Source organism: Ochotona curzoniae, unplaced genomic scaffold (assembly GCF_017591425.1).
Source record: "Ochotona curzoniae isolate NIBS_2020 unplaced genomic scaffold, NIBS_Ocur_1.0 contig_2210, whole genome shotgun sequence".
Taxonomy (NCBI): domain Eukaryota; kingdom Metazoa; phylum Chordata; class Mammalia; order Lagomorpha; family Ochotonidae; genus Ochotona; species Ochotona curzoniae.
In genome coordinates this window covers 33,419,403-33,443,877 of record NW_024465369.1, presented here as the reverse complement: position 1 = coordinate 33,443,877, position 24,475 = coordinate 33,419,403, and the positions used below count along the sequence as shown (strand labels likewise).

At 46.1% G+C, this 24,475-nt stretch overlaps 1 non-coding gene across 1 annotated transcript; it reads left to right on the top strand.

Annotated features, from left to right (window-relative positions):
* Positions 1-4,259: 4,259 nt before the first annotated feature.
* On the top strand, positions 4,260-4,388 carry LOC121150967. Its single transcript, XR_005883068.1, has one exon. It is a non-coding gene; the product is annotated as a small nucleolar RNA SNORA64/SNORA10 family (small nucleolar RNA).
* The last annotated feature ends 20,087 nt before the right edge of the window (positions 4,389-24,475 follow it).

The window sequence follows — 24,475 nt, the reverse complement described above, 5'->3', positions numbered from 1 at the left end:
TCTGTATATCTGACTTTCCAATAAAAATAAATAAATCTTCCAAAAAAAACAAAACCCACCCAGAGATGAAATTTCACACTCTTTTTGTAGCAAAGAACAGTTCATGAGTTGGGCAGCTCTCAGAACCAGAAGAGGCTGAAACAGTTCTGCTTTGCAGACAGGGAGTATTCATAGACAGAACAGGAAGTCAAGTACAAAGGGCCGGACTGGCTGTAGTGAGGCAGCAAAGGCCTTAACTGGACATGGTCAGATCAGCTGGTTGCCTGCCATTAACTGAAGCTGAGCCTGGGCTGTTTGTTACGCTCATGTTAGGTTTCAGGTTAATATGTAGGGACTCACAGGACACATTCACAGCACAGAGTTGGCCTCACCCGCTATGTAGCTCACTGTAATCCAGACTCTGTACTTAGAGGCATCTCCAGGTGTCATTTTGGAACCTAGCTATCCTTCCAGAGCTGCAGCAAACACTAAGCGTCTGGAGTCTGACGACTGTAGCACCTGGGGAGGATTTTCTAGAGTTGAATGTGTCAGGAGAAGCAAAGACCTTCCTGAGTCACTCCAAATGGCCGACATCCCTCTACACCGCCAGCTCTCCCCCTCACCCTACCCCCTTCTTGGACAAACACACCCTGTGACCTTGAAGGTTGCTCATCCTGCAGTCACTCCGTAATCAGGGTGGGGAGGGAGGGAGCGAGGATGAGGTGGGAGCAGTTGTTGTTACCCACTCCTCTCACACTTCACATGACACAGGGCAGATCATGTCAGCCGCCATAAAGGCAAGCCCGGCCGAAGCTCCTGGGTGGGTCCCCACAAAATGACAGCATCAAGGGCTTGCTTCAGCACATTTTTTTCTCCTGCTGTCTACAAACTCTGGCTCAGCTACAGAGGGCTCAGCTGGAATGCCCAGGGTGTGACATTCATGTGTTTGGATGGCAAACTCAGAGGGAACATGAGTAAGACTGAGCAAGCATCACCTACAGCAGCAGCATGGGGCCTCTGATCCTTGCCCAGCTCATTTTCCCATTCCCGGAAGGCCTGTGGGGAGCACCTGCCAGGATGAAAGGGTCTCAGCTCAAGGAGCTAGCAGGGAGGAAAGGATGAGTGAGAGATTAAGCACAGGGCTTAGCTGAGTGGCAGGGGGAGACAAAGAAATAACAAATCGCTACAAGAAAAACAAAACAAAAATCACCTAGGTTTCTTGCTGGTCTACCTGAAAATGAGCACGCATCCCTTCTGAGTAGGACATTCCTTCCTAACGGACTTAGGAGGGAGCTCGTCCGTGATCCGGGCAGGACTGAACGCTCTGGAGCAAGTGTCTCGAGCTACCCTTCTCAGACAAAATGCACAGCCCTGTTGCTGTGGGGAAAGGGTAGCTGGGCTATGGGGACCCCCTAAGTCACTCCACAACCATGGTTTAGTTTAACATGCTGAGCTTCTTGAATGACTTTACTTTAAAAAGGAATATATTAACTTTCAAAAACTATGACAGGGCTGGCATTGTGGAATATCAGGTAAAGCACTGCCTGCAAACCCAGCATACTACATGGGTGCCAGTTCTAGTCCTAGGTATTCCACTTCTGATCCTGCTCCCTGCTAATTTCCTGGAAAAAGCACAAGATTACCCAGGTGTCATCCCCTGCCGCCCACATGGGAGAACAGGCTTTGGGCAATCTTTTGCTGCTTTCCCAGGCCACAAGCAGGGAGCTGGATGGGAAGAGGAGCAGCTGGGACAAAAACTGGCGCCTATATGGTATTCTGGCACATCCAAGGCAAAGATTTAGCAATCAAGCCACTGTGCTAAGAACAAGATTGTTTGTTTGTTTGTTTGTTTGAAAGGTGGAGTTACAACAGAAGAGAGAGAAGGAGAAGGACAGAGAGAGAGAGATCTTCCATCCACTGGTTCATTCACCAATGGCCACAGTCGATGGAACTGGGTTGACCCAAAGCCAGAAGCTTCTTCCAGGTCTCCCATATGAGTGACCAACACGGTGACCCCAATGGGTGACCAAAAGGGCCCAAGCACTTGGGCCATCCTTTGCTATTTTCCCAGGCCATAAGCAGGGAGCTGAATAAGAAATGAAGCAGCCAGTACTCAAACCAATGCCTATATGGGATGCTGGTGCTACAGGCAGAGGATTATCCTACTATGCCATAATGCCAGTCCCAATAAATAAGTCTGTTTTTAAAAACTAAATTTAAAAGCTAACAACTGGAAAGCCATAGAAATGCTTCCCAGACTCCTGATTCTCAGCCTTATATTTTTCCTTCCTCCCAACTTCATAAGGTTATTTCAAAGTTTCAACAGGGTTGTGAGAGAAAGCGCACAGTCTGCCTGCAGCCCATTATTACTTAAAGATCTCCTGGAAAATATTCTAGCTAAAGAGAAAGTCCAGAGGGATAGGTGATGGCACAGCAGCTAATACAGTTTGGGATGTTGACATCCATTTTGTTTGTACTTGTTAATACAAACCCTGTGAGGCAGAAGGCAATGGCTCAGTACTTGGGTCCCTGCCACTTATGTGGACAACCCAAATGGATACAAACGTCCTGACTTCAGCTTGACCCCATACACCCTTTGCAGGAGCTTGGGGTATGAACTAGATGGAAGAACTCTGCCTGTCCATCTCTCTCTCTGCCTTTCAATTGATAAAAATAAAATTTTAAGATGAAAGACAGGAATGAAGTAAATAAATTTTGGACCAGTGGTAGTCTCCTGGAATCAGAAGGGATAGTCTCTATCTTGTATCCCAGAAAGAGGGGCCACCTGTGTGGGAGTCCCAGAAGAAGTTCCTGGCTCCTGGCTTTGGATTGGCTCAGCTTTGGTGGTTGCGGCCACTTAGGGAGTGAACCAGCAGATCTTTCTATCCCTCCTTCTCTCTGTGTATCTGCCTTTCCAATAAAAATAAATAAATCTTTTAAAAAAATAAAATAAAATAAGGTGATGAGGACTGGCTCAAATGTAATGCCTTGCCAACTTACACGGACTGGAGTACTGCCTGACATGGGGTGGACATGCACCTGTGCAAAGGGTCCGTCTAGAGTAGCCTCAGAGCCAACCGAGTCAGGATTCTGGGGGCAAGCTCACCTCTTTACATTACCATTCCCCGCAAAAAGCAAAATGGAAATAATGAAAAGTTCTCTTCACTTCTACCTAGACATGTGGTTAGAGTGTGCATATAGTGATGTCTGGGAAGCATGCTTGAAGGGCAGAGGAAAAGTTCAGAACAGCACTCAGTGTGCCCAGCCAGTGGGGTCACCAACAGACCCTCTTGAGACTCTGCAAAGTGATGGACTCCGATCATGAAAACACAACTGCACATGTTAACAACCAAATGCTTCAGAGAGTTTTCAGGGATGCCTGCAAACCTGAAGTTCATCATGGGTCCCACGATGCCCAGGTAAGGCGACAATGCCCCAGGCCCAGCACGATGGCCTAGTGGCAAAGCTCTCACCTTGCATGCACCAGGATTCCGTACGGGTGCTGCTTCTAATTCAGACTACTCCACTTCTGATCTACTCCCTGTTTGTGACCTAAGAAAAGCAGTCGAGGATGGCCCAAAGCCTTGGGACCCTGCACTCGCGTAGGGGATCCGAAGGAGGCTTCTGGCTCCTGGCTTCAGATCAGTTTAGCTCCAGACATTGTAACCATTTGGGGATTGAACTAGTGGACAGAAGATCTTTCTCTTTGTCATGCCTTCTCTCTGTAAATCTTTTGCAACAATAATAATAATTAAAAAAAAACTTAGAAGAAGATGATGATAATAATGACAATGACCCAGGGAAATAGAAATCCTTTACTTATTTGTGTATGTGTGCCAAATTATATGACAGAGCCTTGGGCTGAATGATCAGAAGAATCCACAGTCTTTTCTATTGCTAAGCAATAAAATGAGGTGGCTGAGAACACACACCTGAAGGTCAAGCAAGCTGGAGTACAAATTCCAGTCTGCCACAGCTGAATGATTTGGGGTGACATAAGGATCTAAGCCAAAGTGGCCATTCACCAAGCTGTTGTGCAGAGCAGGGACAGGGAGCTTTACAACACTTCCCAAGTAACCTGTTCCAAGTAGTGTGTCTCAATGAGAGCAACTATGACACCAGAGGTGCTCTTGGCAGACTGGACAGAAGCAGTCACCCGGCTGAGTAGGTGCACCTGCAGGCTGCCAACACGAAGGTAACTCAGGGATGCTCTGGGTAGGACCAGCCAGGCCCCACCTGTGTATCCAGGGACAATCTTCCAATAATGAGGGGACCCCTGAGCCCTCTCAGCTTCGCATGATGACGCCTGGCTTCCCTGGTGATTTTCCCAGTGGAGAGAGAAAAGATCCTCTCAGGACCTCACAGGGCCTTGTGGTGGCCTCTCTGTTCCTTGAAAGGGCAAAACAGATGTTGGGAGGAAAATGTGGGGCCATCTATCCTTGGCTTACAGATGGCCCTCTTCTCCCAGTGTCTTCAGTGGGCTCCTTCCATGCATGCCTGCATCCTAATCTCCTCCATCTTTAGGACACCAGTCATGTGGAGTCCTACAGATGGGATTTCAGCCTACCCCAATGACCTCATTTTACTTCCATTATTTCTTCTGTCTTCTGTCTTTCATTACTTCTACTGTCTTCTGAAGAACTAGGGTTTAATGTTTTCAACATACAAATTTGGGGGATATACAACTTAGCCAAAACACCAGTAGGAGCATGCTAAACAAATGAGGGCACATCCATTCATACTGGGAACACCAGGTGCTTATTTTTAAAAATAAGGCAGTTGGAACCAGCATTGTGGCATCGCAAGTTGGGCTGTCACCTGTAATCCCTGTAACACCAGCATCCCATACGAGTGCTTGTTCAAGTCTCAGCTGCCCCAGTTCCAATCCTAGCTTCCTGCTAATGGTCTGAGAAAGCAATGGAAGATGGCCTAAGTGCTTGGGCCCTTGCCACCCACGTGGGAGACTCTAACAAATCTCCTGGTTGCCTGGCTCTAGTCTGGCCCAGCTCTGACTACTACAGCTATCTGGGGAGTGAACCAAGGGATGCAAGACACTCTCTATGTGTCTCTCAGTGTACTTTTCAAATTAAAAAAAAATCTATCTTAAAAAAAGGAGGGCAATATCATAAAGCCTAAAACAGTAAGTGCTGGAATTACCTGCAAGGTATATACTAAGGAAGAGCAGCTTTAAGTATAGAATGACGTGCACGGTGTGTTGTCAGTAGTGCAAAGGATAAGAGAAAGTGTTGCTGGGTGTGCAGATTACCATGGAAATTAGGACAGGGAAAGACAGTTTGATCCCAAAAGAAGTTCCTGTGGGCTGCGATGCAGGAGAGAGAGGGGGACTACCTTCTCACTATAAACTCTCACAGAAGCAGTTGATGTTGTACCATAGGTTTATCTTTGTGTGAAATATTAAAGATTAATTTAAAACGACCTAAGAGTTTAGGTTTTCAAGGAGTGAAAAAACACATTTAAACAACATGACAAAAAATAAAACCCACATTTGGGTGTGTTCTGGAATATTAAAGTGCTTTTTCTTTGTCCTCGAAGTTTCTCCCTTGTGTTTCTTCACAAATCCACATCTCCTTGGCCAGCTCACCTGGATCCCCATTTCTGTAACTTCCTCTTGATCTCTGGTGCTCACTCTTTCCATCTCACTCCATCTCAGACACACACACACACACACACACACACACACACACACACACACACACACACACACACAGTTAAAGAGGTAGAATTTTCCAGAACTCTGGAGTGCTTTGAGTGGCAGTATCTTGGGAGGGTTCCCCCATGCATGCTGTCAGGCTATTTCCCACTGCCAAGATGAAGGCAGAGGAGAGACATCAGAAAAAGAGAAAGCATCACTCCAAATAGAATGGAGATGGCAGCACTGCAAAGTAAATAGCCAAAAATTTCACAAGTGTCATTCACCACTCACAAAGACTGTTTTTAGACAACATAATAATCCACTACAACATTTATTCTGTCTGCAGGATTATTACAGCACAATTTTACCTTTCCATCTCCTGTGGCATAGTGTGACTTCTTGAGTAGTCATTCTTTGTCTTTCCCAAGTTTTGGGGTCAGACTAGTCTAAATGATGACTTGGGGAGGTGAGGGAGGGGAATGGTGACAGCCAGAAAAATCACAAGAGGCCTCTCATGCCTTCAGTGCTCTCGCACCATCCCACATTACTGCTTGTTTGTACTCCTACCAGCCTCTTCCTGGGCACCACCCAGATGATTCATGACAACTGACTTCAGGACCGAGGTCCTCTGTGCCCCTGCCCCACCTTCTTGCTCTAATTCTTTCAGAAAGCCTTGCTTGGACCACAGCAACCTAAGTTACTCTTCCTCTTTAAGGAAAAAAAAAAAAAAAAAGCTTCTTAAAATGCTTATGTATTCAAAGGGCAGAGTCACAGAGAAAGATAAAGAAACAGCAAGAAAGAGAGAGAAAGAGCTCTTGCATCCACTGGTTCACTTTCCAGATGCTTCCAACAACCTTTGCTGGGCAAGTGGAAAACAGGAGCCTAAAACTCCATCCCGTTACCTTAGCCCATACCTTAGCCCATGTCTCCCACATGGGTGGCTGAGACCCACGTACTTGAGCCAGCATCTATGTCTTGCAGAGTGTGCCTCGGCAGGAAGTCCAATCAAAAGCAGAGCCAGGACTTGGATCCAGGTACTTTGATACAGGATGTGGGCATCTCACACAGCAAAATTACCTTGCTGTGCCACAATGCTGTGCCACTCCCTTTTTAAAATTGCTTTGGAATTTATAGATATTATTGCAGTTCAATTCAGGAACTATTCCTCAGACCCCTTATATAGGCTCTGTTTTGGGGAGTAGAAAGAATAGAAGGGAGAAGGGTCAAGATTAACTAAAAAGTAAGGAAGGAGACAGGGACATCTTCAGAGTCATAGCACAGCCAGTCCTCCAGGGACCTGAAACTTCTGGATATGGTGGATTTGAGGTGCCCTAAGAGGCGTCAGCAACAACAGGTCTCCAGTGTTGGCCTCCCTCTTCTACTCCAGAGCCGGCCTTCCGGCTCATTCAACGACTCCCACACCAGGGCCCCGGAATGGCCATTAGTGTCCTTTCACCTTTCTCCTCGCCTACCAACTGACAACTTCTACTAGTGCTTTGGACTTCCAAAGCAAGAACCTTTGGACTTCCTAGTAAGAATCTTTGTTTGACCCAGGGAAACTCTGGGGATAGACCACAGTGGTTACTGTCTGCCAAATGTTTGGCTGAGCTTAAAACAAATGGTCAACCACAACCTATCAGAATCTTAGAAATGTTTTCTGCTCTCTCCCTTTTTGCGACACCATGAGTTCACCCAGTGCCCTCATGCAAGTCAGAAAGGAGCCCACACTGTGGGTGTTTGGCTAACTTTAGGTAAGCTTTGCTTCAAGTGCCCTTCCTTTGGGCTAAGCGCAAATACAGAGCCCTAAATAGGACTGGGCTGGATGCATTTCTAGTCACTGCCTTAGCCTGGGCTTCTGTGCAGTGTACAAACTGTTCAACCTCAAAAAGCAACCCTTACCATCATATACAAAGTCTCTACTACAAGATTCCAAACAAAGCCCAAAAGAAGTATTCACAGATGACTATCCAGTTGTCTTTTGATTTAAAAATTTGTAATACTACTTTAGAGGTAAAGTCAGACAGATGGATGAACAGAGAAGGATCTCATCTGCTGATCTATTTTCCCAAATGCCCACAACGACTAGAAATTAGCCAGGCCAAGTCCAGGAGCCAGGAACTCAGTCCAGGGTTATCATGTGGATGGTGGGAATCCAGCTACGAGAACCATCACCTGTTGCCTCCCAGGATGTACGTTAGTAGGAAATGGGAATAAGGAGTGGAGCCATGATTCAAACACAGGCAGCATGGCTTTGTTTCCTGATTCTGCCTTCCTGCTAATGCAGAGCCTAGGACCAGAAGGTGATACTCGACAACTGGATCTGGATTTCATGCTAACTTTTGGGTTGAGTCATTGCCCAGGCCTGAGGTGCTTGAGGAATGAGCCAGTATATGGAAAAGTGCTCTCCCTCATTCTGTCTCTCTCCCTCTCTTATTCTTTCTACTTCTCAAATAAAAATTAGAGCTCCACATCCTTGTCCCAAATTCTGATGGAGACAAACATGGAATCTTCTCTCTAAACAAATGGCAGCAGAGACACCAGCACCTTCATTTCCCAAGGTTGTAGTGTGTCTGGCTCCTGGCCCTACGCCAAGCCCAGTTCTCATCACTTTCAAGCTTTGTTTTTTCAAAACAGTGTCCTTCATGTCTTTTATCTCTGTCTTATGGGCAATGTCTTTTTGAAAAATTGATTTACATTCTTACTGAGCCTAAGTGAAGCCTTCTTTTGAGATCCAGCAGTCATCTTCTCTGAAGGGATTTATTCATGCTGGATATCGACCTGCAGTGTGCACATTATAATCCTTCCGGCAAAGCCCATGCTTCCACAAATCCTCCACCGTATTTAAAATTATGATGTAAATAATTACAGGTTTCATCTCACGGATATAATTAATGATAAATTTCTGGTATAAATTAAACTCTCCTACTTGACGTGCTTTTGACTGAAAAAAAAAAAGATTAGAGTTGACCTTCAAAGAAGATAGAACATTGAAATCTACACACTTCGAACTCAGCAAGATTTTTTAAAAGGAGGGCTATGCTTGCTGTATTAAACTAGCATGGGAGATACCTGGACCTCAGTTAATTTCATTAGATTGTCATCCTCATACTTTGTACAAATAAAAAGAAACTCATCCACAGTCCAGCCAGCTATCAAAATAAATTAGTTTCATTTTGTGATCCTTTCTAATCTTTGTCTACTATATACAGAATATCTTTAGTAACAGATCTTAGCTAATTTCACTAGGTTTCAAATCCTTTGCAATGAGACCGAAGTCAGCTAACATGCATAGAGCATGTAATACTTAAAAATCTCAGCAATGGTGAAGGGCTCCCAGGCAAGTTATTAATAAGCCCTGAAGAGTGTGTTACCTGTTCCACAGGTACACTGGAGATAAAAGCAAGACAGAACACAGCCAAAACTGACAGTGGGAAAGAGTGCCAGCTCCAGGAGTTGGGTGCCATGGGATCTGACTGTCCATCAATTGCTAAGGCTCTGACCTCTGGGTCTGCCTCTGGGTGCCTCAGCTGCCTCTCTGTAATATTAAAGGATTGAGCCTGATCAATAGTCACTCTTCCTCAAAGGGCTGCTAGACGATCCTGGAGCAGGAAGAATGGTACCAAGGGACTCATCTCGGTCTACATCCCTGCCATCAAAGAAGTTCCTTGCTGCTCTCTTTTTTACTTAGTGCACTGAGCAACAGGAAATGTCACTTGTGTTTTAAAAGACTCTTTCAGAGACATGTAACAGCCTGATTTTCAAAGGTGCACACTCCTGGAGCCCAGGGAGGGCAGGAAAAAAAAAAGCTACCTAGAGGAAATGAGACTTAGAGAGACTGGAGGGAAGGTGGTGTTTGCAAAGACAGAAGGCAGGAGAAAACGAGCAGGGCATTTCTGGAAAGACCCTGTTTGGGCTCCTGGAAGACAGGACCCAGCGGGGAGGCAGGCCTGGGAGCAGAGAAGGTGGTGAGGAGAATAGAAATGAGTACCTATGCCCTTAAGGGCTGGCAGGCAGATATGGTGCTGACTGCTTAAACCACACATGATCTCCCCGAGACTTCTGGGCAAGGGAATGGCATGCTGAAGTTGCTGCTTAAGGAAGATTAGTCTGTCAGGATTTTACTAAGCCGACTCAGCTTGATGTTCATGAGGTGCCTGCAGGCGACTGAGCTGGGAAAGCCAGCAGGCACCCTGCAGAAGTCTGGCAGAAGGGAATACAGAATGGGTAGAATCAGAGGACAGAATGCATTGAGGCTGGATTAAAGCAGTCACAGAAGGAGTGGCGGAGAAAGGAGAGGTGGCAGAGACATTGCGAAATAAAAACCAGCAGGGACTGGCAGCTGGCTGCCTAAAAGACAAGGAGGGCAAGTCGGACCAAATGGCCACATCTTTAAACCTCAGAGCTCCGGGGCAGTTCCCACTCCCTCTTAGGGCCATGATTCAAACACCTTTTTTTCCTAGCCTCTAGCTCAGGTGATTGTTGCAGGTAACAGTTCAGAGCAAAGAGTATATTCCTTTCCAAGCCTGGTCCTCAGAAACTGCCCTCCTGAACTTTTGTACCCTCCTAAAAGAAGTTTTTGAGGCTGATAAGGAGGCCAGATTCACAGCCTGGGTCCCTGAACGATTGCACAGAGCACTGCCTGAGCTGCACGTGGCTCACCCGAAGGTCATTGGCCTACCGCGATTAGCTTATCAGTGGTCTTGCCGTTTAAACAGCATACACAGGAGATGAGATAAAAACCAAAGTGTTTTGTATTGAGGTAATAGAGATCCAGGCTGAAACTAATGCTAAAGGAAGTAAAGATATTGTTGACAATGCTTCTGACTTCAGCATGGCTTAGAAAGAAGCCTTGGCCACAAAGTTATGAGATGCACTCTGATTGGCTCAACTTGGCTCAACTTGGGTCACGTGCCCATTTGAGACCCAATCAGAAAAGCCAAGCCATGGGATGGCTGGCAAATGCCAGTGTCCACTCCTGCACTGAGAGAAGAAGCAACTCCCCAAAAACAAACCGAGGATTCATACATGGTAGAGATGCTTTACCGTCTGTGCTGGACGCGTCTAATGGTTTGGAATACCCACGGTGGGGAGGTCTTTTGATGTGAAATGCAAACTCAAGTAAGATAGAATTAGATACCAGCTTCACCCATGGTGCTTGAATAACTGATCTCTTTCCTTCTGCTGAAGCCCCAAATTGGAGCAGGCCAAAGGTAAAACTAATTTCTTTTGGAAGTCTGCTTTGATAATGTGGCTCCACAATGTCTCTGAGAAACAAGACGTCATGCAGACGTCACACCGCAGGCCTCACACGTGCCAGTGACCTCCTATACAAAGGGTTGGCAGACTCAAGCAGCGAGTGCTGTGGAGCTGCGCTGCACTACCCTGGGAGCCCAGTAGGTTCAGAATACATAAAAGTAGGATGGCACTGTGACACAGGTGGGTAAAGCCTCCCCCTGCAATGCTGGCATCTTACATGGACACCAGTTTGGGTCCTAGCTGCTCCATTTCTGATCCAGCTCCCTGCTAACGCACCTGGGAAAAGCAGCAAGTATTTGGGCCCCTGCACCCACATGGGGAACTTAGTCCAGCTCCAGCTGTTGCGGTCATTGTGGGGAGGAGTAAGCTAGTGGACTCCAACCCAGACACATGGATATGGATGCAGGTACCCCAGGCGGCATCGTCATCACTGTGGCAAATATCTATCACTGTCTCTATTTATTTAGGCCTTTATAAATTTCCATCCACGGTATTTTGCAGTTTTCTTTCCTCTTTATAACTTTATCTACTTGGAAAGTCAAGGTTACAGAGAAAGAGGGACAGACACAGAGAGCGAGATTGTTCATCCTTAGGTTCATTCTCCAGATGACCGCAATAGCCATGGCTGAACCACGTCAAAGCCAGGAGCTTCGTCTGGGTCTCTCACATGGTGACAATGGGCCCAAATACTTGGACTATCTTCTGCTGCTTTCCCTAGACTGTTACCAGGAACTGGATCAAAGTAGAGCAGCTGGACCCGAACAAGTACTCATATGGGAATGCCAGATTTACCTTTCAGGCCATAAATTAGCCCACAATTTTGCAGTTTTCAATGTCCAGTTCATACAGAAGTACTTCAAAAGGTTCATGAAAAATGGAATTAAAGGATAAGTTTAGTTTGGTACAAAAACTTAGAAATCCATGAACAATTTTATAATATGCATTCCCATGAACTTTTTAAAGACCCCTTGTACATAAATTTTGCTAACTCTTCACAGTTTGTTTTTATGTTATTTTAGGTAATGCTTTTGAAATGTCTACTTATGATTCTTCAAGCTATCATATAGAAAGAATTTATTTTTTCATGTTGACCTTGCATCCTGCAGCCTTGCTAAACAGGATGCAAATGTCAGTTACTTTGGAAATACCTTGGCAATTTTTTACAAACATACACTTTCCATATGACCCAGAAATTCTACTTTGAGGAAGTGGAAACATTCCTCCCTAAGACTGACAAGCAAATGTTCATAGCAACTTTATTCATGATAGAACATACTGGAAAATGCCCACCAACAGATAAGTGGATAAACAAATTGTGATATATCCATACAAAACAATGCTACTCGGCAGAAAAGAACTCACCTCTGACCCATGCCACAAGTATGAATCTCCAAAATATTGCATTGAGGGGAAGGAGCTACATGGAATGTGATGTCTGTGATTCCATTTATCTACAACTCTGCAGACTACAAATGCATAATAAAAATACTGACAAAAAGTAGACCAGTGCTTGCCTGGACAGAGTGAGAGGAGATGATGCATGGGAAGAGGCACAAAGGAACCTTTGGGTGAAAAATAAGTCTTGTATCTTACTATGGAGGTGGCAGCTCGGCTGTTTCCAAAGACAAGACTGTTTGAATTGTGTATCAAAATGGAAGCATTCATTCTCTACAAATCTTACCTGAATCAAACTGAAAACCAGGTTATCTTGTGGAAAGCAAGAGGCATGTATGCACCAAGAAGCAGCTGAACTGCAGGAATACAGCAAATACGACAGAAGAGAAGGGAGGTTTGAGGGCAGGTACTGTGGTACAATGGGTTAAGCCACTGTGATGTCAGCATCCCATAAGAACACCATTCCAGCTGCTCTGCTTTGCACTCAACTCCTTGCTAATGTTTCCGGGGAAAGCAGCTCAAGTACTTAGCCCTTGCTACCCACGTGGGAGACCTGGATGGAGTTCTTGGCTCCTGGCTTCAGCCTGGCTTAGACCTAGCTGTTTTTATTCTGGAAGTGAGTTAGTACATGGAAGGCTTCTGCGTCTCTCTCTCTCTCTCTCTCCCTACTCTCTCCCCGCCCCCAGCCACCTGCTTCCATACCTCCCACCCACACTTTGCAGCTCATCTTTTAAAAAAGCAACTGAGGGCTGGCTTTGGCAGGTTGAGCCTCCACTGATGACATAGGCGTCCCATACAGGAGTCCGTTCAAGTCACACTGCTCCACTGCTGATTCAGCTCCCTGGTAAGGTAGCAAAAGATGACCTAAAACCTTAGGCTGCTGCACCTATCTAGGGCACCTGGAAGAAGCTGCTAGATTCTGGCCTCAGACTGATCTAGCCCTGGCTATCATGATCATTTGGAGAATAAATCAGTAGATGGGAAATTTTAACTATCTATCTATAATCTATCTATCTATCAATCTATCTATCTATCTATCTCCTCTCTGTATGCTCTGCATTTCAAATAGAATCTTAAAAAAAAAAAGTTAAACTAAAAAGCTTCTGTGCAGCAAAAGAAACAATTAACAAAGTGAGGACGTAACCAACAGAATGGGACAAAATTTCTGCACACTACACAAGCGATAGGGGGCTAATACCCAGGATTTACAAAGAGCTTCAGAAACCCAGGGACAGTTAAAAAAAAAAAAAACCTGTGAAAAAATGGGCAAAGGAAATGAGCAGACATTTTTCAAAAGAACAGATTCAAATGGCTAACAGACATTAAAAGATGCTCAGGCTCCCTAACCATCAGAGAGATACAAATGAAAACCACATTGAAGTACCACTGAACTCCAGTGAGACAGGCCTACATTCAGAACTCTACTAACAACACCTGCTGGCGTGGATGTGGGGAGAAAGGTACCCTCCTTCACTGCTGGTGGGAGTGTAGGCTAGTACAACCACTGTGGAAATCAGTATGGAGAATGCTCAAAGAACTGCAAATAAACCTGCCATATGACCCAGTGATCCTGCTCCTAGGAATATACCCAATAGAAATGGAATCTGCATATGAGAAGGGGATCTATAATCCTATATTTGCAGCAGCACAATCTACAATAGCAAAGACATGGAAACAAACCAGATGTGCTTCCAAAGAGGAGTAGTTAAAGAAACCGTGGTACATCTACTCCATGGAATATTATTTAGCTATTAAGAAGAATGAAATTATGCCATTTACAACTAGGTGGTCCCAACTAGAGACCATTTTGCTCAGTGAAATGAGTCAATCATAAAAGAACAAATACCATATGTTCTCTCTAATATAAGGAAACTATCATGGAAAGTATAACTTCAATAACCCAACCCATACATTTTTTTTTTTGGCTTGGCTGCATCCCATGAGTTTTGATATTTTTTATTTCAGTTTCATTTAGTCCAATTACTTTCTTTTCTCTTATCAAATTCATTGCTGGCTCATGGATTACACAGTGGTATCATTTTTCCCAAGAGACTTTTGTGTTTCCTTTTTGTCATCCTTGTGTTGCTTACTCAATGGCGTGTTTTTTCATGGTACTATAATTTGTTGTTGTTGTTGTTGTGGCTATTGTTCTAATTCATACCAGTTGTTGACCTTGTTTCACAGCTTCTCATTTATGGAAATGTACAGTAATGGAGTACTGGGGTCTACCATATACAGATGTGGGGGTACAATGCAACATGCATTCCTGCTTCCAAACGAAAGATGGACTCCCAAAGAAACTGTTGGAAATGTGTAGACAATGGGATGCTGGACTGTCTGATACTGTCTGTACTAGCAATGTCAGGGCACACTTAAATAAGAGACTTACGGAATTATGACTCTTTGTGAAGGACTATACTATTGTAGCAACATGCGGAAAAAATATCTGGGACGTGGGAGTTTGGGGAGGAATCCCAAATAAAAAAAATTAAAATAAATAAAATTTTTTAAAATGAATAAGAGTAACTGAACTGCAAGAAAGTAGCAAGTACCGGCACAACAGCCTAGTGACTAAGTCCTTGCCTTGCATGTGCCAAGATCTCATATGGGTTCTAGTTTGTGTCCCGGATGCTCCACTTCCCATCCAGCTCCCTGCTTGTTGCCTGGAAAAGCAGTGGAGGATGGCCCAAAAACTTGGGACCCTGTGCCTATGTGGGAGACCTGGAAGAAGCTACTGGCTCCTGGCTCCTGGCTTCAGATTGGCTTGGTACAGCCCTTGAGACCATTTGGGAGTGAACGAGCAGGAGGATCTTTCTCTCTCTCTCTCCTTCTCTCTGTGTATCTGCCTTTCCAATTAAAATAAATAAATCTTTTTTTAAAGCAGAAATGAGATCATAATCCTCACTCAATTGTCCTATAGCCTAACAATACAGTAGCCCCAAAGCATAGTGGTTACTGAGTACTTTAAAAGTGACAACTGAGAAACTGAAAAACTACCAAACTGCAATCAAATTTCAGTAACTATATGGGGCTAGTGGCACCATGTTAGAAATAGCATGGCAAGGGGTGAGAATATGTTTTACTATCTCTAAGTGCCTAGTACTGGATTCAGGCTCAGGAGAGGCTGAAAAAGGAAAATTTAGTTAAATATAAATAATTCAACGTGTGCTATAGTTGCCTAGGGGACAGAGCAGCAGACTGAAGGATCAAGCCCTAACTCTGTCCTCTGGGGCCGCTTCTGTTAAAATGGAGCTTTGAGTCCCTTGCAGACTGCATGGGACTCAAAGTAGCAGAATGACTGAGCCATAACTCCCTAGCTCTGTGCAAAAGGAAAGTGCTGGAGGAATAACAAACATGGTCATACCTGGCTCCACCTGTCCTACTAATGGCTCAAAAGAGGATCCTGTGCAGCCACAGGAAGAGACCCAGCACCTCTGTACTTTGGTCCAGTTTGGCTTTGATATGCTAATGCTCAGGCACAAAACACCTGCACCTCAGAAACCTTTACACACACACACACACACACACACACACACACACACACACACGATCTTTTTCCATATTGATCGCTGGCTGGCCTACAATTGCTGGCCTTACAGTTGCATGGGGAGTGGGAATGGCAGTGGCCTGTGAAAACAGCAGAAGCAGAGCTTACAAAGAGCCTCCACGGTGACTCACAGAGCAGAACTTGCCGTCCCCATGCACCCTTCTTGGCTCCTGGGCCGCCCTGCTCTCTCCAGGAACAGCTAGCCCCTCCCTCCATGCTTTTTGTCTCTGACCGACAATGGATTATTATCTGTGCACGCAGGTGTTGTTGAAGAGACCAATTTGTGAACAATGGCCCTTCCCACGTTGTCCAAACAGAAAGATTGCTCCACAGCTGTTATTTGCAGAACCTGTCACCATTCGAGCCATTCGTGCGTGTGCTGCCGCCAGCTGTCCCAGGCTTGCTTGACAACCTTGCACAGCCCCCGCCTGCCCACCGACCACCCGCAGCCTGATCTACTACGTTCTGCATCCCAATCCAGCTCAAAATCTCACTCCTCAGGACTTCTCTCCCCACTGCTTTCTACTCTGTATTCCTGGGGGCATGAAAACAGAACCCACAGGGAGCCTGCCAGGATAGACCTTTGTGTGGACATGAAGACATGATCCAGATCTCAGGTGCTGACATCCTTGCCCTCAAAGATGGGGATGCTCACCATTCTGCCTCCACATGTTCTGCAGTCCAGGAATGCCCAGAGACACCTGCCTCCAGCAAAGACTGCTGCCATCCCTAGCCCCTTTTACCCCCTTCAGCAGCCACACCGCTGATGCTGTGGTCCTGTGCTCAGAACCCTAATGGAGAATGCAAACCATTTGCTTCCATGGGTTTGCCAAAGAGATCCGCAGGCCATAAGCAAACAAGGAGCATGCCTTTTCGAGGAGAGCAGGAGACCTCTATGGCACTTCCAGCTCTCCTCCCCACGCCCTTGCTACATCCCTATTCTGCCCAGAGCCACTCTCCTGTCTCCAGGCCCCTCCCCAACCACACTACTCAGTTCCAAGTGCCAGCACCCGCTCTCCCTCATGGAAGAAGCCCTGTTTTATTCCTGGTACAAAGGCCTTCAGTTCCTGTTGGTGTCTTGCTGGTGCCAGAATGTCTGCAGGGCTGCCAATTTCTCAGAAAGTTCCTCAGCCTTCCATACCACTTTTCACTGGGCATTCCAAGGCAGTGGATGTGGAATGCCTTGCAGCAGCTCAGCTCTGGATTTCCAGCAATCTGAACGGTGTGGGGTGCAGGGGCCATGTCTTCTGGGCCATGTAGACCTATGCTGGCATGTGAATGTAGGCAGAATTCCAATGCCACATTCCTTTCCAAATCCCTGGACAGTGCCTGCTTGTGCCTATGAGCCCAATTCCAGAACACAGAAGCAAGCATATAGCACCTTAAAGGTAAATGATCCTAGTAATACTTTACAGTGAAGAGCACTATGATCTGAAATTATTTCCTAAGTCTACTCAGACACCGATTTCTAAGACCTCTTCTACGCTCACGTCTAGAGCCATGAGCTATGTTGAACCCTCCCAGATCTTCTCTTAACCCCATTTTACATTAATAATAATAATGCTATAGGAAGTGACCAGTCATTTCCTATATGGAGTAACCCTGGGTCTCCTTTCCTAATTTTACTTAAATTAAATGTATATTAAAAGCTTAAAACACTACACAATTCCTTATCTCTCCTCACTTTTAACAACAACAACAAAAAAAAGGTCGGGGAGGATATGGAAACCAATCTGAACAGATCTGTTTAACCCTAGTCTTAGCCTTTCCTGACTTATTTCTGGAGTATGGCTAAGGGTCTGAAGGAAAAACAAATTATTTAAAAGAAAGTCCAATGCAGCTTCAACACAGAGAACACTGAGAATTCCAGAGACTCCACTTTCTCAGGACTTTGGAAGATGCTGCCCACTGCCCTAACACCAGGAAATCAAGGTAAATCCACGAAGGGCTGAGCTTTTGGGCGTGAGGCAGAGCTCACAGGGTTCAGACATATGACTGCCCAAGACAGCGACAAGCCCACACCTGCGCTATCCCAGGCTGGGTACATGGCTGTTGCCCAGGCCCTGTCTGCCAGACAGGGCTACAGCATCCCAGCCAGCTTCTGGGAAAAGCGCTCTATGCATATTAAGCCTAGTGGGAGGAGGAAGACCACGCAGCTCACTCAACACTGTATCAGGCCAGGAAAACACAAACTGGAAACTGTGTAAACATTTACTTTCAGGGACCTCACAGAGACCTCTCAGGGTAAGGAAAATAAATCTCTACATGTTTTACTCCTAATGATTTCCAACCAGCACATCTAAATACAAGCCCAGCGTTTCATTAAACAGACTTCTATGGCCCACCGGGCTGTGTCAATATGTTAAATAAAGAAGCACCAATCCTCTGCTCTGGATACATGGAGGTGTTGCATTTGAATACACAATCCCTGCCTCCCAAACTTAGCCCTTCTCGAAAGCCCAGGAAGCGAGGAATTTACTGGAGGATTTTCTCTTCCTTCCCCATAGAGTCACTGGTGGAGTGACGCCCACTCTGGAGGGCTAGATGCTTCTTGTGACAGTTCTCAGAAAGGTCTCTAGGAAATATTCCATACAATTCACAAGGTTCTAAATGATCAAACCCAATGACATTCACTGAATAGGATGACAGATGACTTCCAAAGGATCTGTTTTCTCATCAGGCTAGAACAGGAACTAACAGTAGATACACAAGAATGAATAGAAAGTGACCTCAGAGCATCCTGCCATGCTGAGGGTCCCAGGTGATGCTGAGAAAATGCCTGCCTTTGGAAAGGGCCCCAGCATGTACGTACACACACACACACACACACACACACACACACACACACACACACACACTGCTTTCATGGAAGGAAGTTGCTCTCCAGGCTAAAGATTCCCGACGCCATTAGTCACCCTTTCCTCCTCCTCCCCACTCTTGTTGGCAACTAAGCTGGGCCATGACTCAGGAAAGTAGGCTATAGGGAGAAACTCGTTCTCCATCACTTTAAAAACATAATATACCAAGGTTCCTTTCCAGGGTATTTTATTTATGAACCTAATAGCCACCTGAAGAGGGAAGGCGCCAAGAAGGAATGTAGTTGAGTGTTTGGGCAAGGTAGAAAAGGAAAGGTAAGGGCACAATGGTTAATTGAAAAATGAGATCCCATTCCTGTTTCCTGACGGTGGCTCACGCAAACCAGGAAGGAATCCTGGCAGCTTCTGCACACTAATCTATGAGCCATGCTGCTCTGGAAAACTCTTTTTGCATTCAGAAAAGCCTCACTTCCCTGGTTCAATGAATTCCCTTTAGCATCACACATTGCCTGCAGGAAGAGGGTGTCAATGGTATTGTGAAGACAGACAGTGGGAGCAGCATGAAACTCAGGCCTTGAGCCAACAGCAAGAGCTGAGTGCCTGGACGCCACCGTCAGGCAGAGGGATGACAACACCAGACTCCAGTGTCTCCAGGACAGTAATGATTCCCCTGAACACGATGGGTCCCTCCTATACGTAGAATATCTCATGTGGCCATCTGCAGTGATGGCTCTACCATTCTGCTTCATGTAGCTTCATTATCCAGATTCCAGGGCAACACCTGCTATTCCTACAAGAATCACATCACGGAAAGGTCTGGGGGTTGTTCTTCCTGTCACTGGCCTCTCCCTCCCTGCTGTGGGGATGGCTGCTGACACTCAGTATGATGATGTGATGGCAGCTCCTAGCTCTGGAAGTGCAGCCTTAGGGAGGCTGACCCCTGAGAGTCTCAGCACAAATCACACACTCCCCAGCCCTGGCGCTGCAGCACAGCACTGCCATTAGCACGATTTGCAGCTGGCTTATTAACCAAACCCCACTGCTTCTGGCTCTGATTCAGGGCCTGATACAAAGGAATGAGTAAAAGCTGTTTTCTCCACAGCAGTATCTTGCCTCCTTGGCAGGTGGCAGAGGATGATGTATGGAATCGTTGGCATCTCCTCCTCCTCCTTGGAAAGGAATTCAGCACAGCACCACGTTCAGCCAGCCCACCAGCCAGCTGACACTCTGTGGGCCATAGCAGGGCTGGCTGCAGCTGCCAGGTAGGGAAACAAGCTCCACCAAAACCGGGGCTCTGCCCTGATCCAGCCCTACCCTGCCCCTGCTGGAAGCCTCAGTGTCTGACCACACTATGTTCCAGCCCCCAAAACAAGTCTCTCTGATGCTTATGTCCATCAATGACACTAAAATGCCTCTGCAATAGCCTTATAAGCACCTTTCTAAATGCCCATGTATCTGATGAAAGCTGCCCTGAATCCAGTGAACACACTGGCACATTGCCCTGCATACAGAGCTACCTCAGTCTTATTCCTGGAAATCTTTCTCCTAAATGTCACCGACATCTGTATCATCTTCTGCACTGGTTGGTTTGTGTTCCCACAGGGCTGGTGTCTAAGGACTGTGGACTCTGGATTAGATGGAGAACTTCCCACTGTCCAACCCCAGGGTGACCAGCAAGGTCTTCCCCGCCAGGGGCTGGGGCTGCAGTCTGCCTGGGGAGCAGAGACTCACCTGGACTGGAGCTGGCTTTGCAGAACAAGCACACCACACTGACAGAGGCCTGATGTCGATGTGCAGAGGCTGGGAACCTGGAGGAACCCTAAGGATTAGCTCTACATTGGAGCTGCAGCTGTTGAATGCTGTGCCAAGGAACCCCAGAGTTCTCTAAAAGGAATTTCAGAGGCTATCCAGCCAGCTAACTGCTCTCTCCAAGGAGGCACATCAGATTTCCCATTCCCATGAGCCCCTGGCAAGACTGAGGTGATGAATACAGGCCATGGAGGACAGAACTAACACACTGATGGGGCACGTACCAAATAACACATACCACATAGAAGCACTGGATATACTCCCCCATCACCACAATCTTGTACCACCATCAGCCACATTTCAAGAGAGGAGGTACTGGATCCTGGGCCCAAGAGCCAACATCCAGCAAGAGATAGCCTCGGGCTGTGAAGCATCCCTTATCAATTCACCCTCCCTTATCTCCCAGGGACACTGACCTCCCATTGGAGTTCTGGTTTCACTCCCTGCCAGCAACCTTCAAAATGACAGTAAGACTTTCTGGGTGCCCATCGCAGCAGGAAGTTGGAAAATCATTTCCCAGGTCAGGAATGAGGATAAATGGTTCAGAGCACCAGGGGATGACATTAAGCCACACCATCAGGCAGGTGGACAAAGGCAGCAGAAGTGGTCCTCTGTGAAGGACAGCCTGGTGCTGAGGGGAGCTTGGTTAGACTCTCCCATACAGTCTCACCATTGCAGGACATTGCAGGACAGAGACAGTACACAGGGGCCTCCAGTCAGATTATCAGCTCCCTTCTGGTTCCAAATAGCTTTCTTCTGCTCCACTGACTTCTCAGGGACTGGGCTCTGTGATATCACCTTGGCATCCCAAGCCACTACAGGAGCCACCAGGAAGTGAACCCTGCTGTGCTGCCTCATTCCTGCTCAGGTCCCAGGCCTTGGGAACAGGGTGACCAGACTTAGTCAAAACAGAATGAAAAAGGACTGCTGATGAAATTAAACTTTCACATAAACAATGAATATTTTAGTATAAATTTGTCTTTTTCGATGTATGTGAATACATGCTATAAAATATCGTTTTTATCTGAAATTTTACTGGGGTCTTATATGCTAGTCCCTTAATAGAACAACACTCTTTTAAAAACCAAATATGTGAATAAAGGCTGAGAGGTCTCCCACCAACAGTGAGTGGGACTTAGCCACACCAGTTAGGCTCCTAAGGAAGACCAAGAACCTTTACTAGCCCCACATAGCAGCCCCAACTTGGGACTTAGAGAGAGTAACTTCCCATGGAGCAGGGAGAAGAGATCACCCCAGTCTAGTCACCCCAAGAAAGCCAAGTGCATCTGTATGACATTGATCCCTTGGTTGCCAATAATAGTTCCTTTCTCGATTCCTGTCCACAGGGAAGGTTCCATGGACACATCTTCAGGGCCGGAGATAGGGCAAGCCCTTCCCTCTCCCACCTGCAGCAAATTTGGATCAAAGCAAGTAAGATCCCTCCCCCAGCTGAAACGCCTCTTTCACAGAGATTTTGCTTGGGGAGCAGATGGGAAGAATGGCAGTTAGGAAGCCAAAAAAAAAAAAAAAATTACACTGGATGCCAGAACAAGTTCACACTCGTAAACACCAGTTCCAGCCAATGTTTTCAATTTCAAGTGCAAGCATGTTGCTGAAATCTAGATGCCATTTCAAAACAAGATTCTGAACGGACAACGAATTCTTTCCCTTCCTCCCTCTTCTACAAAGAAACAAACCTCACTGTGTCTCCACGTCACCCTCTGTTTCCACTCTCTCTGGGACATCAAGGTTCCACCTACCAAGAGGGCAGCCTCCCCAAGTTCCTCAGGTCCCTCTGAAACATGAATTCTCCCTGGCCCCTGCTACTGTGCTCTCAGCTATCTCATCCAACCACACACCCATAAAAGGCAACACTTGAGCAACAACCTGAACCCAGCTTCCACTGGGCCAGAAGGCAAGCTCAAAGTCCCCATTGTACCCACATCTGTCCAAAGCAGCCCCTCTAGTTTCCTAACAGCTTGGCTGGTGACGCCGAGCTCCATGGCTAGGGCAAAACTTCAGTGTTCTAGAATCTTTAGGAACCCTGGGGCGCAGAATCAGTGAGTCTTGGGATGGGAAGCCCCCTTAATCCCAGTAGTAGCTGGTAGAGAACATCCAGGAGAATGTTTATTTGAAAAAGCATAATGAATAATTAACACTTAGAAAATGAAATACCCAATTGGTTTTGCAACACAAACAGAAAGGAAAGCTCAGTTCCTGATGTTTACAGAAATGAATCTTTTCCATTTTTTAGTAGCAATGAAAGCAAACACTTGACAGTCACTTATGACTAAACACACTACATGAGGCCAAGAACTTAACATGCATTAGTTCATTTACTCTTCAGCCACCCCATAGGGTGGTACTGTTACTGCTCACTGATCAAGCAGGGAGACTATGCCTTGTGCCCGTAAGGGGCACAGCTGCAACCAACATCCAAGCCTTATGATGCCAGAATCAAATCAGAAGCCATTCTATACCCTGTTCAATCATGAGAAACACTGGTGTGAACATGTTCATGGTTAGCCAACACTGCATTTCTGTCCTGCAGGGACCCAACACTGTATAAGAATTTAGGACAAAACTTTATGAAGCTAAAAGAACTTACCTGGCCATTTCCAAGAGCCTAAGAGACCAACTACATGCTGCAGGGAGTCAGTAGGACCACACTAGCAAAACCGCGTGCTCATAGGACTATGTAGGTCAATATTTGCCAAAGAACGCAACTTTTCAGGGAAGTCCAGGAAAAATCCAACTTGATGAAAAACCTGTGATCATGGAAAGAAACCAGAGGCAGCAGATTAGTGCCGCGAATGAGGTGGGTCCTAAATTCATGTTGTTCCATTGATTTGGGATAATTGTAAAGAAAATTTACCAGGGGCTGGTGCAGTGGCATATCAGGCTAATCCTTTACCTGCAGTGCTGGCATCCCATATGGGAGGTGGGTTAAGTCCTAGCTGCTTCATTTCAGTCTAGCTACCAGGTGATGGCCTAGGAAGGCCACAGAGGATGGCTCAGCAAGGCCATGGGCACTCATAGGGAGAACCAGAAGAAGCCCTTGGCTCTCAGCTTCAGCCTAGCACAGCCCAGCTCTGGTTGTTTTAGTAAACCAGCAGGTGTAAGATTTCTCTCTCTCTCTCTATCTATCTATCTATATCTGTTTCTTCGGGTGACTCTTCAAATGTCATTCACCGGCTAGGCACTGACTTTTGTCACAACAAAGCATCACCATGGGCACAGTGATGAACATCGAGATGAAGCAAGTACCCTTGTGATGACAGAGGACATTGCAGTTGGTGGGAGAATCTATGGGCTTTCTAACAATGAACACAGGAGAATCTGATTTCTATTGCTGCGGAGCTAAATGCAACAAACTTCTTATCCAACATCTGTAGGTTACAAGTCCCAGCACAAAGTGGGCTGCTCTGCTCAGGCCTCACTTGGAGTCCAGGGTCATCTTCCACCAAGCTCACTTCCGTGGGCAGAATTCATTTCTTGGAAGCTGTGGGACCGAAGCCAAGGGGCAAGGCAGCTCCCAGCTCCTAAAAGTTACCACAAACCTTACCTTGGAGCCTCCACCTTCAAGAAAGCAGTGCCATAATGAATAATTTTTTGGCCTCAACTCCCTGAAATTCTCTCCCTCTGAAGACCTCCCAAGCTTAGATAGAGTCCAGCAGGATGCTTTCCCTTTTACCATCATACATGATACAATCCTAGTGTCATTATGTTTACAGATCTTTCTCACATCCGGGCAAAGATTACATGCATGCGGGGTCATTGGGAACCATCTGGAGACTGTCGCTTGCCACAACATTTAGGGGACAACTGTCCTCTCTACCCTTGTTGGTCCCCCAGGAAGTTGGGGGAAGCAAGGATAATAACCATCCTGTAGAAACTCCTGAAGGTGTTGAGCATTCGAGGATGCTAGGCTTGACAGTTTGAGACAAGTTGGTGAAGTTTCTCACTGAAGGGAAGGAAATCACTTGGAAGGCAGAGATCCTACCACAAGCCTACTATTTG